The sequence below is a fragment of the Cupressus sempervirens genome, chromosome 10 (assembly GCF_028749045.1).
Source record: "Cupressus sempervirens isolate cs-2001-9-10 chromosome 10, ASM2874904v1, whole genome shotgun sequence".
NCBI classification, from domain to species: Eukaryota; Viridiplantae; Streptophyta; class Pinopsida; order Cupressales; family Cupressaceae; genus Cupressus; species Cupressus sempervirens.
This window is the reverse complement of record NC_143127.1, coordinates 699,238,925-699,255,462: the sequence shown is the minus strand read 5'-3', so window position 1 is coordinate 699,255,462 and position 16,538 is coordinate 699,238,925.

Sequence of the window (16,538 nt, the reverse complement as noted above, 5' to 3'; positions counted from 1 at the left end):
TTTCTACTCCACAAGGATATCTAACCATACTTCAAATTCACTCACACTTTCCTTCTCAATCAATCAATACACTTGCATACTCTCCATACACTAGAATCTCCTCTTGATCTATCATATATACCATCCAAATAATCATGTCAGCTTAATTACAAATCACAATGACCAATAATCATTACCATAGTTGGCTGGAATCAATATTTGAAATAATTAAACTTAATATCCCAAATCAAAAAAATCTTTTGATAGCCGACCCAGCTCAATAAACACTAATCCTAAAATGATTTCCTGTGTTAACCAATAGATGCTTGATTAACACTACAAACTTGCAAAATCCTTTGACGACTGCATGAATTCCACAATCATTGACTCTGACCAACTTTCCTTCGATAATCATGAGAACTCAATTAATATTTTTTCTTGCCAAAATTTCCTTTGATGCCCGAGTGAGCTTGATAGACATAGTCTTTGCAGAGTAATATCCAAGAATGCTCAGTAGACAAGAAAAACTATCTTGTTGACCAAGTGAGCTTGGTAAGCATAGATTGACAACTAATATGACATTTGTGTAACATCAAAGGCAACACACAATTAGACAATTGTATCCAACAATCTCCCTCTTTGGCATTGATGGCAACATTCCATGTCATAGCACAATGAAATTTGAAAACAAGACTTTCTCTTATAGAAAATTTCTCCCTCTTAGATTTTATACCACAAACTTCTTTAATGCATTAATCTCCCTTAGTGAAGGAATTACATAGCTTCTCTCTTCAAATAAATTTTAGAAAGATATGACAGTAAACTCTCCCTCTTTGACAACACATGCCAAAGACAATACATACCAAATGAGTATCAATGTACCTTGAGTACTAATTCATATGCAATGTTCTCTTGATTATGCATCATCAACTGATTGATCTTCAACTTAGTTCTTGTTGATGCATCACTAAAGTTTTACTTACTGTGCTTTAGATAGGGGAATGATCCCTAACTTTCCTCTTAGATACAAAAATGCATCCTTAGGTAATGGCTTGGTAAATATGTCTACAATTTGTTCTTTTGTATGGACATATTCCAATTTGATTTCTTTGTCCTACACCAATTCTCTAACAAAATGATATTTTATAGCAATATGCTTGGTTTTGGAATGCATCACTAGATTCTTAGATATGTTAATTGCACTTGTATTATGAAAAAACATGACAATTGGTTCTTTGATCTCAACCTTCATGCCTTCCAATAACTGCTTAAACCAAATAATATTAGAACAATTAACTGCTCCTCCAACATATTTTGATTTTGTTTTGGATTGGGATGTGCAATTTTGCTTTTTGCTTGTCCAAGATACCAACCTTTTACTAACAAAGAATGCTCCACCACTTGTACTCTTTCTATAATCCAAATTTCCAGCCCAATCAGCATTAGTAAACACTTTTAGGTCCAAATTTCCTCCAATTTTATACCATAGACCATAGTCTTTAGTACCTTTCAAATATCTCTAGATTATTTTGATTGCCATCATATGATTTTCTCTAGTTTAGCTAAGAATCTTGCTACTATACCAACTACAAGAGCAATGTCAGGTCTTGTATGAACCACATACTATAATTTTCCAATCATTGATCTATATAAGGTTTGATCTACCTCTTTTGAATCATCATCTTTTGTAAGCTTTAATCTAGTACACATGGGGGTTCCAACTAGTTTTGAATCTTCCATGCCAAACTTCTTGAGTATCTCCTTGATATATTTAGACTGAGTGATGTAGATACCATTCATGATTTGTTGTATTTGTAGTCCAACAAACAGTTTAATCTCACCAAACATAGACATTTTAAACTCTTTGTTTATTTTCTCTAAAAAAAATTTGCATAGATCAGCTTTCCCTATAAATAAAATATCATCCACAAATATTTCTACCAATACAATCTTGTTATCTGGTTATTAGTTCTCTGGCAACCAATCTATATAAGGTAGTTGTGCAACCTCTCATACCATGCTCTAGGAGCTTATTTCAGACCATACAATCCCTTCTGTTTGGATTAACAAAACCTTTTGGTTGTTCAATGTAGAATTCTTCATCAAGAATACCAAAATGTAGATTTAACATCCATCTGATATACCTTAAATCCTTTATGTGTTGCATATGCAAGTAAGGTCCTAACACCTTCCAATTTTGCAACAATAGAAAAAGACTTACCATAATCAATGCCTTCTTCTTGAGAGTAGCCTTTACATACCAATCTAGCTTTGTTTCTTGATACCTTACCATCTTCATTACACTTATTCCTGAATACCCATTTTGTTCCAATCACATTTTTGTCTTTAGGCCTTGGTACAAGAGTCCAACTTTTGTTCTTCTCTATTTGCTATATTTCTTCATTCATAGCCTAAATCCAAATTTCATTTCACAATGCATCTTTAACAGTTCTAGGTTCAAAATTAGTAAGTAAACATGTACCATTTAGCTTACTTCTTTTCATAGTACCTTCTAATTTATATCCAATAATTTTGTTTGGTGCATGATGCCTTTTGACATACTTGGCCAATACAGCTTCTTTTCCTTTTGAATGAATTCTACTATCTCTAGTTTGAATTTCAACTTCTAGCTCTAGTTGTTCTATCTGCATTTTGTGTCCTTTAGACTCAGTAGGTGTTGGCTCAATAGCTTCAAATTGTGACTCGAGTCCTTGTGACTCGGTTTGAACTTCTTCCAACTTAGTGACTCAGGAAGACTTGGGAGTAGAAGTCTCCTTATTGACAAATGTGTCTAGCAACATATCAAGTTCAATGTAAACAAATCTCCTATAGACTTCTAGTTCCTTTTTGCTTTCTCCTTCAGTCCTTTCTACAAACTTATCAATTCTCACATGTGCACTTTCTATGATTTTATGAGTAGAAAAATTCAAGCATCCATATGCCTTACTTCTACAAGAATAACCTAAGAATATACCTTCATCACCTTTCATGTCAATTTTTCCTTTTCTAAATTCTTTCAAGATATAACATTTATTTCCAAATACTTTCAGGTAACTTACATTGGGTTTGTATCCATACCATAATTCATAGGGATTTTTATATGAGTCCTTCAACTATACTCAGTTTAAGGTATGAACTAAAGTATTAATAGCTTGCTTCTAGTATTTGATATCAATATTCTTTTCAATCATCAATGTTCTTGCACAATCCACGATGGATCTATTTCTCCTTTCAGCTATTCCATTCTACTTGGGAGATTTAGGAGCTGATACCTATCTTTTGATTCCTCTTTCAATGCAAAAGTTATTGAATTCATCCAAGATGAATTCACCACCTCTGTGTGATCTTAAGCATTTCAGTCTTTTCCCCATTTCTTTCTATACTCTTGCCAAATACCATTTGAATTTCTCAAATGCTTCTAACTTTCTCTAAGATACATAATAGTCATCATTCTTGAATAGCCATCAACAAAAAGAGTAAATAAATTTTCTCCACTATAGCTTTCTATTCCAATAGGTCCACACAAATTAGTATTCACAATTTCCAAGATATCTTCAGACTAATAGTTTTTTTCTTTTAAAACTAGTCTTTCCAATTTTTCTAATCTGACAATTCTTACATAAACCAACATCTAGTTTCTTCAAAATAGGAATGCCTCTTACTTTCCTAAATTTGGTTATTTTCACCATGTTATCAAAATTTGCATGACATAACCTTCTATGCCATATCCAACTTTCTTCAACTTGAGAAATAAAACATGAGCAATCACCAAGATCAAGATAAAATAGGTCACCTTTTGTTTGTTTGCCTAATCTAATCAGTTTTCCTTTGTCATCTAGGAGTCTTGACTTGCCATGCATGAATTCCACCTCAAATCCAATGTTGATTAGCTATGCCACACTCAAAAATTTATTGTTAACCTCATAATAGTTTTTGAAACTTGAGTTCCAATAACACTTACCTATTCTATATTGGAGCTGAGTACATGATGCATGTCGAGCCACAACAAATGCCAAGTTAGGAAAGACTTCAGGTGCCGAGTGATCTTCATGTGCCGAGTAGTTTTTAGAATTCGAGTGAAGATCAGATGCTGAGTGAAGATCATATGCCAAGTGAAGATTAGATACCGAGTGAAGATTAGATACAGAGTATTAAAAAGTACCGAGCAACACAAGGTGCCAAGTGTTAAAAAGTGCCGAGTGATATAGTTTTGTTTAGGTGCCAAGCTATCCAAGAAACAACATGTGCCAAGTATCAGCAATACTTTAGGAGCCGAGTAACTTAGAATATCAGCATAAAAGTTTGTAATTGCACAAACTATGATGCAAATAGTTTTTGCAGCCGACATAAGGTAAATCTCAAAGGATTTAATGATGAGATCAAATCTTTTATCCTTCCTATGCAATCTACATGTAGCCAATAAGAAAAATGATAAATGCATGCAACCAATAGAAGAAATGTAATTAATAAGTGGAAAATAGAGATTGAATACGGATCATAGATCCATACCTAACCCTAAATCCTCAAATGTCTTTATAAGGAAGACAAAATTTCATTGTAAAATATATGAGTGGACATACAAGGGTGTACAAGGAAATCTAATTTTTCAGAAGTGAGGGTTATTAGATCACAAAAGGATCAAGATCAGAGAAAGCATAACAGGTGCCTACATTTAGCAATCAAGGATTGTAATCTATTAGGTTCATTATACCTAACACTTTCTAGCAATTGTATTAGAATGAAAATCCTATGGTGATAGGTTAGCTTAACAGCTATTTCGAAGATCCTTTAATTAGGTGATTAAATCCTTTAACAGGGTGACACTTCATGTAAAGTGTTTGTAAAGCCTCTAACCAGGTCGCTATTAATACAGTGTAAAGCCTTTAACAGGGTAGACCATCAGAAGTGGTTGAACAATATTGTTGCAATAATTTTTGTGGGTATCATCCCCACCCTAGTTTTACCTTCTTATTCATGGAGGGTTTCTAGGTTACCAAATTCCAATGTTATGATTTGTTAATGCATGTCTTAGTTTCATGTTTACTTGATGTAGTTACATGCATGCAATTTACTTTCAGTTAAAAGTTTTATTGGTTAAAGTGTGATACTTCTGATTCACCCCCCCCCCCCCCCCCCCCCCTCCCCCTCTCATAAGTATTCTTTCCATATTTGAATATTCCAACAATTGGTATCAGAGCATCCAGATTCTCACAAGGAAAAACCTAACAACTTGGAGGAAAAGATCTAAAGATGGAAGCTTTCAAACTTGGAAAGATCGTTGAAAATTAGGTGATAGATGTGCAACTTGCTCTGCATAGCTTGGAGGAATTTAGAAACAAGTTGAGAAACTCATTAAAAAAAAGGAAGGATCTAGCCACAGCTGAAAATGATATACACTACAAGGAGATTAATACCACCAACATATTTTCCAATGGAGATACTAAAGAGTTTGATGTAGCAATAGCAGAACTGATGGAGAAAAATAAAGTTCAAGTAGATGAGATAAGATCTCTCAAGATGGAACATGAGTCATAGGCCATAATGATATGTAAAATCATTGAACACAAGAAAAGAGTAGTTGAAGATAAAGTTATGATGGAAAATGACAAAAGAAATCTTGCAAAAAGACTTGAAGAAAAATGTACTCAATTGACAAGAATCTCAAACATGCAGATGGATACACTTGCCCAAATGATTAACCTTCATCATGAACTCAATGTAAAAGATATTGAGATCTCTACTTTAAAGATGCAGAATGAACAAATGTAGAATGAATTGAATAGAGAAAAAGAGGTAGTAGAGAATCTCAACAAGTCAAGTGAAGCCATCAAGTATTTTGAACAGTTGTTGAAATCCCCAAATCTACCCATGATACATCAGGACTAAGATACAATAGCACTGAAGTTGGGGAATCATCAAAGGGTGCTGAACAAAGAAGTGACAAAGGTAAGAATTCAAAACCCACTTGTCATTATTGTAATAAGAAGGGGCATACAGCTAATGTGTGCAGGAGTAGAAGATTCAATCAATCAAACACACCCAAAAATAAGAGTTTCTGTCACAAGTGCAACATGCAAGGACATATGACACAAAATTACATATCCAATGTCACAAGGACTCAAAGATTTGATGGAAATCATTATAATTGCATAAAGTATGGACATAGGGCATTTGAGTGCAGGTCAAAACCTATGTGGACATCAAATCAACCAGCAAAAATAGAAGGGAATGAAAGTCATTATCATTAGGATTACAATACCAGGTATAGTTGTCATTATTGTCAAGAATATGGACATATACCATAGAACTACATAAGAACACATTTCAGAGGGAACTACAAAAGATGGTTGAATCAAACTACATGTTTCAGTTGTTTGAAAATTGGTCATATCAGTAGAAACTATCCTACAAGATCAAAGGCACCCAACACTAAAGAAAACAAGGGAAAAGAAAAGATTGATGTCGAAAAGATAAGGGGGCAAATTAATAAGACTTGGAAAAAGAAAGATGAGTGCAACACATCAAGCGAAGGGATCACTTAACCCAATGGGTCAAGTGATCACACCTCATCAAACTAAGCATAAGAAGTATACTGGACTGATATACAAAGCTATATCACACATTAGTCCCAAGACAAAGAAGCCATGCTAAGTATAAATCTGCATGAAACAAGATGTCAAGACGAAATCTAAATGTTGTTGCCGAAATATCTTTGGATGTCGAGTTAAACTCCAACACATGCCGAGCTCCTAACAGCGACTGAGCTAATAACTGATGCCGAGTTGGTTAACTCCAATGGAAGTCGAGAAAAGTGAAAATATAGTGCAAGCCGAGTTAGGTCAAGATTTCTTTAGAAGCCGAATAGGCAGTTAAGCATTTAATGTGATGGAAATAGGGTATATTATTATGATTTCAATTAGTTTTACTCATCACGATCAAAGAGAAAAGAAGAAAAAAGAGAGCTAAGAAACTTCATAGCAAGAATCTAGCATTTCAAGAAGATTACAACCTCATTTAACACATTTTTCATCGAGCTTAAGGTATTTTCATTTGTGTCGAGCTACGTAGTTTTGTATCTTTTTATTGTGAAAACCCTAGTTTGCATGAATGGCATCAAGTTCAAAGAAAACTAAGGATAAAGAAATGTTTGAAGTTCAGTTAGTTTCAAATGAGGTCAAGCAACCCAATTTTTGACCCATTCTTGAAGTTGCCTACAAAAATGACCCAGTCGGAGCTCTCTCCCAAATTCCCCCAAAAGTTGTAATGGTCCAAGACGTGAGAAAATGTTACAACTGTAAGATAGGTGCCCTAGGAGACATGGAAATAAGACAAGCTTATGAAAAATTGTGCATAGATGGAGTCTTGAAAGATGAATTCAAAATTTTTGAAAGAAAGGGTTTAACCCAGGTTTTGAGCTTTCCCACCGTATTCAAAACAGAATGGGTTAGACTTGTGCTGAGCAGAATTCATGGTGGAAATTTGTGGTTAGAAGATACTCCCATCAAATTGAGAAAAGAAATCTTACATAGAGTAACAGGGTACCCAACCCTAGATCAGTTCAAAACTTTGAGAAGTGAATCAAAAGAGGTTATTGAACAGAACATTGGTGCCCAATGGAACAAAAGAGGAATGACAATTCACGCCATACAGGTTCCTCTAGTTGAGTTTGCTGTTAGAGTCATCGACCATAAATTCTACCAATCCAGTAGACTCAATAGTGTACCATGTATTGCAGTAGATGTAGGCTACAAATTGGTGAAAAAGGATCATACTTATGATCTTGCAGAACTACAACTACAACAGATCAATGAAAACCTAGCTGCTATAAGAAGAACAAAGGGCACTCAATGCAAATTTGGAGCAATCCTAGTTTGCATATTCTTTTATGTTCAGAATGAGTTTCCTTCTTTTGGCAAAGTGGCATGGAGGAATGACAGAACCATCATTGCCCAAATCAATGAATACATAGAACAAATGGGAGAAAATTTTGATACCTTGATGACAAGCTATTTTGAAGATTTCAAGAAATCCATGAAGCAAAGATCAAGGATACTAGTTTCCTTAGTGGAAAAACATACTAATGATATATATTTCTTAGTTGACATTGATTTTACCTATATTCAAGCAGTAATACCAAGGGTAAGATGGCTAAGGCCTTTTGGATATGAAATTAATGTTGATGAGGCATTTGTAGCAATAACTGCATTATTGGCAGAAGAAACAGACAAAAGTGCTCCACATTTTGGCACTTATGATGTGGTAAGATCAAAGATAAACATGGAATTAAAAATTGCTTCCACATTGAAGAAGAAAGACAAATTATTAAAAAAGATTAAGAAGAAATTTGGTAAAGAAATTGAGGCTAAAGTAGAAGGAGAAGAAGATGAAAGTGATGATGAAGATGAGCAAGAACAAGGGCCAGTGGAATTAACTCAAGGTCTTGGAGAAGACAAGGAGGAAGGTGCAGAGGAAGAAGAAGCCAAGGAAGCACCAACTGAAGCTGAGCCAAAGAAGAGAAAGGCAACAAAACAACCTCTAGCTAAGCCCAAATCAAAGAAAGCTGCCACACCATCACCTCAAAAGCCAACAACATGAGTAGAAACAAGGGCCTCCACTCAAAAGGCCAAAGAGCAAGTTACAAAGAAGGAACAAATCAAGGAAACAAAGGAAGAGCTGAGGAAAAGAAGAAGATATGTGGCTCAACTTGATACTGTTGAAGAAGACCAATCTAAAAAGGTAAGCCATTCTTCAGTTGATACCTTATGTAAAAAGATTGGAAATGGTGACTTAAGTAATTTAAATAAAGTTGATTTCAATAAATTTACTAAAGAAGAATATAATAAGATAGAAGAAATAGTTTATGGAATGATGGCACAATTCAAGTACACTCCAATTGAACTAGATGGACAATTGCCAAAAGAACTATCAAAAATTGTAGAAGACAGATGACATTTCTATTTGAAAATGGAGAAGGAGATGAGGGAATCAACTCTAGCAAGTGTACTGCTGAATTTGACTAAGGAACAAGTAAAGAATGTAGTCAAAAGGCACAATAATAGGTTTACACCTAAATACAGGGCATTCTTCATACTCCAAAATAGGATGGAAGAGATTGTTCAAAGAAAAACGAAATCATGGAAGAACTTGTACAAAAAGATTGAAGATTTTCTTGAAGAAGAATACAAGGAAGAAGTTGTTGTACCAATAAAGGAGAGGAGAAAAAGGAAAGAAGAAGAACAAAAGAAAAGAGAAGAAGAAAGGAAAGAAGAAGAATAAAAGAAAAGATAAGAAGAAAGGAAAGAAGAAGAACAAAAGAAAAGAGAAGAAGAGAAGAAGGATGAAGAAAAGAAAGATGGAGAGGAGGAAGAGACACAAAAATAGTATATAATGGGAACAGCTGAGCAAGAGTAGCAACCAGATCAGAGTGTGCAAGACACACAATTACCACCCCCTAGCCCTCCTCCAACATCCATTTCACCTACAAACACTGTAACTATTACTGATGTTCCTGATACTTTTGGTCAGAATATCAATCCATTAATTGCAGAAGATCTTAAAAGAATTCTTGACCAATCTACCCAACAAGCAATATTATGTGCAAATCTAGTATTGGTTAGTATGGATGAATTGCAAAAACTAGTAGAAAGTATAGTCAAAGATAAGGTGAATCCACAAGAACCACCTTCTATCATCTCTACAACTACTAGTAGTCAATTTCAAATGCCAACAAGCATAGTTGATGCTGCAAGATAGAAGCCAAGTGTAACTGTAGAAAAAGGAACAAAAAAAATAGGATAGACTATTACATCTGATCCTATAGCACAAACACAAGGTGCACTTCCACAAATTACAATAATTGATCATGGTAGATAGAAGGAGGAGAAAATAGTGAAAACCCCTAAACAACAGGATGCAATACAAACATTAATAGATTTGCCTATCTCAGGAACTCCTTCACATCAACCATTGCAAATAAGAGCTCCAAGATCTACCTCTACCAGAGTTGCAAGGGTACTTCACTATGAAGACCCTGAATTAGATAAGGAGATAGTCATACCAGGCTATGACTTAAAAACAATAACCATTGATCAAATCAATGAGGTGTGTTGGTCTGACTTTTCTGTAGCAAAAACTCTCAGTTAAATCATAGAAAAGTCAAATGTTCTATGCCTAAATGAAACATAGGGTTTTGGATAAACCATCTATTAGAAATAATCGCCATATAAACCCTATATTCATCCCTATTCATAAGTTTTCGGGCGCAAAATTTTGAAATTTCAAAAGAGGCGAATATGCTGTCATATTCCTTTTCCTTTCTCCCGGGTTACCTTTCTTCCTATTTGTCCCAACCGTTGGATCTGATTAGATCTACCGCTGGCATTACCTCGCTATTGAGAGTTGCATGCTCATTAAGTATAGCGAGATAGTGAGTATTGAGTTTTTTAAGCAGTGGGACCATAAAGTGAAGATGCGGCGATCGGAGATTTGCTTATTAAATGTTTTATTGTGCAGGTACACTTTGCAATTCGCCATCCAAAAAAAAGGGGAGAGGGACCCACTAGAATATATGACATCAGAGCCAGAATGTTGATTTTTTGGAAGTTCTGCCACCTCGCTATCAGAAAATTTAGGCACTTCACCGTTAGCGAAGTAGCGAGGCCACGTGAAAATCTAAAAATGATGACATTGCATCTTGCTTGTATCATAATTACACCAGGTGGCATGACCAGTCATAAATACCATTGTCAGAATCAATTTTAATTAACAGAAGTAATTACTGGGTAACCCTTGCATTTTTCGGCACGGAATCCTTTTAAGTGTCGAAGCTCGCTACCTCGCTATCGGAAAATTGAGGTGCTTCGCCGTTAGCAAGTTAGCGAGGCCCCGTAAAATGGCAAAAGATCGGCAAGATCTTTGATGACGTGTAATGACAGATGACTATAATAAATTTTGACATGTGCCAGCTATGCAGAGATCCGATTCTCATTAATACCTATCTGACTAAATGTACAAGAAATCTTGAACGTCAGCTTGAAGTGGATCAACGGAGCTCGCTACCTCGCTATGAAGAGTTGCAAGGAGGATAATTACAGTGACATAGCGAGTTGGGCCCGCCGCCTTCTTTCTTAAGAAGTCCTGTAGCGTATCTTTCAATCATTTCTTGATCCGATCAACGGTTGTTGCCGCCTCGCCATAGCAAGGTGCTTGTTCTTTATGCATAACAAAGTAGCGACATGCTGACACGTGTTCTCCATTGTCAGTGGGTCTAAATGTAAGCGCCATCAAAAGAAATAATTCTGTACGTGGCAAGCTCTCATTGGGTAAAATAACTGACATGGCAAATATAACTCCTAGTTGTTCTCTTTGTACCGCATGATCGTAGGATCTTTGAAGATCAACGACGCAGTTTTAAATAAAAAATGTAGTGCCACTCTCTGTATTAATTAGACAAGAAAGCTTCGTCCATGAGGAAAAATAGAGTATAATACAGAGAGATTGCATCAGTTTCATTTCACGCGAGAAAAGATTTGAAACCATTCTTGTGCAGAAGCCATTACTGAAAGAAAAGCATGCCAAGGTTTGATAAAAAATTGTCAAGTTATCTGTTCGCGGAAATTTTGCAAGAATACAAAGGAGAATTGAGACAGAATTCAAGTAAGTAAAACTGCCATCATCTTCGTGAGCTTTTAAGTTTTAAAAAAGGATAGCCCAAGATGCCTCCTAAGAAGGGATTTACAGGTGCAATAAACTACCTGGATAGAAATGTGCATGATGATTTGCTTGAGTTACTTCCTGAATCTACTATAGAAACGGTGCAAGTTAAGAGGTTAACCTCACTCAACCCTAGGCTAAGGGTAGCTGATGGATTATATGATAAGGGTAATTGGGTCCGGGATGCTCAAACTTCTCAAACCGGTTTGAGTTTATTCAAAAAATGGTTTGCGAAAAGGAAGTTATATGCCCCTCATGCCAATATATGGAATTTTGATCTTGGGAAGCTTGTTGTCCCCAGCGTGTTTATGGATTTTGACCTGCTCGAAGCTATAGCAAAAAACTATGACCAAGCCACTAAGGTAGTGAGAAGAATAGATGGTGAGGCTTTAGTTACCATCAGTCCCGAGGAGATTAGGAAGGTTTTCAGTCTGGGACCCCTCACCATGTATCATGTGCCCATTAATCTGATTGATTTAGAAAAAGAATATATATCCAAGAGGGATGTAGTTAGACAGGGTGCACTGAAAGCCCACATAGGCCGGATTGGAGGCCTCCCAACCATAACATCATCTTCTAAAGAACCCTTCAAGAAATCATGCTTTAATGCCAGGGCAGTTGAGATATATAGGACCCTGTGCAGAGTCTTCGGAGAGGGCGAAGAAGATTTTATTCCGGTGAGCTTCATGTATATGATCACCCAAATCTCTTCCTTTGGTGTGGAAATAATTTTTGATTTTGCATATTACTTGGCAAATGAGATTCATCAGGGATTGGTGGGGATTGCACAGGGCAAGGTGGAAAAGGTTTGGGGTCAGTATTCCTTACTGATGCATATGTTTCTTTTTAAAGGGGCCACTTATTTTGGTAAAGAAATGGTTTTAAATAGAGAACAAGAAGGGGAAGCACTGCCAGTCCAATTATGGAGTGCATACATGACCTGGGAAGCAGAAAATGCTAGCTTCGTTAGATTTGATAGGCACTTTGCCTCCAAACTAAGCTGCCTCATATTGAGTGACAATCCCAGAATCCCTAAGGCATTAATGCACCTTGTCAGGCCTATGGACAAAACCCATAATCTAAAAGTTTCACATAATTGGGGAGATATTATCCCATATTCAGTCTCAATGGTCATCAGGGTCTATGGATTCAAAGGAACACCCCATGTGTTACCTTATCAGGTACCTTTAAAGGTAGGGATAGCTGAATTTTTGTGGCAGTTGGGAGGAGTGGAGGAGGCCTTTTTGCACAAAAGGGAGACAGGATCAATTTTTCCTACTTGTACTATAGCCCACCAGTTTGTGATAACTAAAGAAGGGTGAGTCTTTCTCCATAAAATTTTGGATCAATATAAAATGGCAGTGTCTCACTCTCATTTTTGTGATACAGAAAGTTTCTTTAACTCTGCCCTTAGATTGAGAATCAAGCTTCGTCCAGTTCAGCATGAATTCTATTTTCCTGAAGATATAATAAGAAATGAATACTCTCTCCATGAGCAAGAAATAAAGAAAGAAAAATGGAGAGTCTATTCAAAAGTTTTGGAATTCATTAATTGTTTTGACAAAGATTTCAGTCCTCTTAGTAATGCTGCAAACAATGCAGATAAAATACATAAGCTCATGAGTACTTTCTCTGAGATAATGGAAGTAATGAATGAGAAGAAATAGCATTTTATTAATTCTTTTCCAGATAAAGCCAGAGAAATTATGAGAAAATTGGGTTTCACCCCGGACATTGGAATAGGTCCACTGGTGGTACGGAAGAAAATAGGATATACTATTGTCCGACAGCAGGTGCCCATTGTACATAAAGAAAAATAGATAGTTGAATCCACCAGCACTGTCCTAGAAGAAAGACCCCCTAAACCTTCTCCCAAAAGAAGGAGAATAATAAGGGAGGAAGAATCCCCTGATGAAAGTGGCTCACCTTCTCAAACCCCAATAAGAATTGAGGAAGAACAGCTCACCAATGAGTAATTCGAACAAATGGGGTCACAAGGAGAAATTTTTGTTACACAAGCAGAGATTGATGAAGGGAACCCTCAGGAACCCCCTATACCAAGTTTTGAATTAACTACAGCAGATTTCAGAGGAAGGGAATTGGACCCTGTTTTGGAACAATCCGGTCAGCATTTTTTATCTGATAACAATTTTGTAAGATCTAGGGCTTTCCATCAGTTTGCGTGGAGAGTAAACATGCACATTTTTGAGCAAAGGTGTAATAATATGAAAAAAGAACATCCAGAAATGGATGAGACCTCCATTCAAAATCTAATAAAGGAACAAATGGTGCAAGAGTTCCAAAATATAACCCCTGATGAGGGAAGACAGATGGTAAAAAATGCTAATGTTTTATTATTGCCCAATTGGGACATTGCTGACGCATTAATTTTTAATTCTGTTTCAAATAATTTAGGACTCCAGGATCCAAATAAAGAGGAATTCATTGGCACAACATTCAACAATGATCAAGTTGCCCTTGTTATGTGGTCCCTGAGAAGAGGATCCAGAATTACTTCATCACAGCCTGATGATTCAGGATTAATAGGTAGTATCATTGTAAGAAGAGTTGTTGACACTTCAAATGTACAGGCAGCCCACATGAATGTGGATTATTCTAAATTTTCCTTGGCTACTGCGGAAAGAGGAGAGAGGGAAATGATTGATATGCATAATAAATATGAAATAGTGGTGGAAGCCTATAACCAAGAGGTAAAAAGGAGAATTGAGTTAGAAAACAGGGTATCTCAATTAGAAAAGGTACTTGGAAAGAGAAAAGTGGGAGAATCCAGTACACTGAGAATTGCATATCCCCCACAATCATCTGTGGGATTAACCCCTATTATTGAGATACCTGACACCCCTGAAAGACCCCAATTCTATACTGTAGAGGAAATTGAAGCAGAAAAAACCAAATTACATGAGTGGCAGATAGAATTTAGAAATCAGCAGGAAGAGAAATGGAGGCAAGGTGTGACATATTTGAGGGATAAAATACAATGGTCAAATTTTTATGATCAGTTGACAAGGATTGTAACCCTCATGGATGAGTTAAATAAAGAAAAGAATGGACTAGATTCTCTTGCACAGAAGTGGAGACAAAGAAACAATGATGTTACAATTATTTGTATATCTACAGTCCAAATGCCTTATCATCAGGTTGAAAGGATTTTTGATTTATTAAATCAATTAGATAATTTTGAGAATAAAAGAGATTCTTTACAGAGAAAATTGATACTCTATTTTTCAAAATATCTTGCTAAAAAATTCACCCTATTTCCTTACGCCTTAGAATCTGTTGATACAGTAAAGGAAAAAGACAAATGGAAAAAGGAAATGGATGAATTATTCGATAATAGAATAACAAACATCATCAGTGAGATTGGCCATTGGTTTTGGGCAAAGACAAATGAAGAGCTGATAAAAATACAATTATATTATGCTGATATAAGAAAAGAATTCGATGATTTAGAAGAAAATGCCAATTCTTTAATAAAGATACAAAGAGAAACCCTAAGTTTTGATTGGCCAGATGATGATACTTTTAACAGATGGAAAAATCAGTTTAGTGAGCAGTTGTCAAGAGATGATGACGAAGAAGATGTAAGAGTAATAGTTACTTTTGTAGTCAGCAATGATGATATAGAAAATCCCAAGGTTAAAGTGAGTTTGCATGTAACAGAAGATGATACATCACTTACAGACCTTATGGGTATGTACTCTGAAGATGAGGAATGATTGTGAGATCAGATCATAACAATCAAGAAGCATAACAGAAAGGGACCCACCAAGAATTACTGTTGGAATCAACCTTTCTGTTATTCTTGTTTTTGTTTTTCAAAAGAAGGACACCTATCACCTTCTGTAGCCTGAAGCTTGTTGCATCTCACGTTATTTAAGTGAGATCCCAAGGCTAAAGATGGGTCCAAATTTGGTTTTCACTAAGCATTGTGCTTAATTTTGTTTTTGGTCCAAACATTTTGGGAAAGAAATTTATAGTATACTTTTTCTGTCAAAATTTCTGAGATATAGATGAATGTAGAAAGAACTGTGCTTCTTCTCTGAAGGTTTTTCTGGGTCTTTTGTAAAGGATATACCATTTTCAAAGAAAATGAATACAAATTATGAACTGTCCCCATATTTGTTCTTCTCTGAATTTTGTCTCCTTTTAAATACTTAGTTACCTTGATGTTGTGTGACTAAAAGCTTATGCAAATGATTGCAATATAGTAAGATTGTACATCCATTTGTTATTGCTGTTAATTCAATGGATTAAATAAAGGCTCTGATGAATGTGATGAGGTTGCTTGGGTGTTAATAAGGATTTTTGAATGATAAATTCTAGTAAGAATTGCTGATGAAAATTTGTTGCAAAGCAACAAATTAGATCTAAGAATTTACTTGACTCTGAATTCCCAATGGATTAGGCACTGATCGAAAGTATTTCAGCCAAAAGAGAAGTATATTATGACTAGCTTTTTCAAAGTACATCATAAAATCAATCTTTACTTATATTTCCTGTAAGATTTTCAAAGTTGGCCAGCACTTGCCTGCATGGATTGTTTTAGCTTCATTTAGCCATTGCTGTTGGAAACATCTGCAGAGCTATAGAAGATCTCTTGGCCATATCTGTTCAAGGGATGTGTTTATCAATTCGGTAAGATTTACGTATATGTTTGAGGATTTAGAGATGAGAATCAAAATGAAACTAAGAATAATTCTCATAAAATTGTTCCATCTTTGAACCATCCCCGGGTAAACCCGCCCTGGTTTTTACAGAGCCAAAAGAGTAGAAAACTGTCTAAGGTTTTGTTGGAGTTGGGCCCTAGTACTTTGCATATGCAAGTG